Here is a 962-nt window from a genome sequence, read left to right on the forward strand (position 1 = left end):
AGGAGCTGATTAATTAAAATTTGGTGAAACATCACACACTGAGTATGGGAAGTTTTTTGCGCTCCGCATGTGGTCTTTTCTGAATTCATCGACTGCTCTATTGTTCGATAACGAGCCTTACAGAAACCCTTTGTCCCAGTTTGCTTGCTCAAATTGAGGATGACTACGAGAGACAAAAGAGGTTTTTAAAGCAGGAAGGAGCTTTGCTCTGAATAATGATCGGGGGTGAGAACTGTGACCATATTGGATGAGACTCTACTGAAGAAAGAAATACAGTGGCATAGGAATAGCATAATAATAATACAGGAGGTAGATAATCAAGAAGTTGGTTTCAGTGATTAAGCAAACAGTAGAAGGCGCCAGAGTGCTGACAAAATACTGCTGAGGCAGTTCATGTAAAAATGCTATGATAAAAAAAAAAAATATTGAAGGACATTAAAATTTAATGTAAATTTTTTTTAATCTCGAGCTTGAACAACACACTCTGGAGCCAAGAGTGAAATTCAGAAATTAGATTTTAAAGCCAAAAAGTCAGCCATTTGCTATTGACTGGAAGGTTGTGAGTTTAAATCCCAGAAGAGCTATTATTGTTCTTTTCAGCAAAGCCCTTAACCTCGATTGTTCATTTCCATGCTTAGGTTTTATTCTGCCTCACTTTGTGAAAAGACATCTTTGTGAATCCAGGGTGGCACGGTGGTGTAGTGGTTAGTGCTGTCGCCTCACAGCAAGAAGGTCCGGGTTCGAGCCCCGTGGCCGGCGAGGGCCTTTCTGTGCAGAGTTCGCATGTTGTCTGCGTGGGTTTCCTCCGGGTGCTCCGGTTTCCCCCACAGTCCAAAGACATGCAGGTTAGGTTAACTGGTGACTCTAAATTGAGCGTAGGTGTGAGTGTGAGTGTGAATGGTTGTCTGTGTCTATGCGTCAGCCCTGTGATGACCTGGCGACTTGTCCAGGGTGTACCCCGC

Source organism: Neoarius graeffei, chromosome 26, assembly GCF_027579695.1.
Source record: "Neoarius graeffei isolate fNeoGra1 chromosome 26, fNeoGra1.pri, whole genome shotgun sequence".
In the NCBI taxonomy this organism is placed as follows: domain Eukaryota; kingdom Metazoa; phylum Chordata; class Actinopteri; order Siluriformes; family Ariidae; genus Neoarius; species Neoarius graeffei.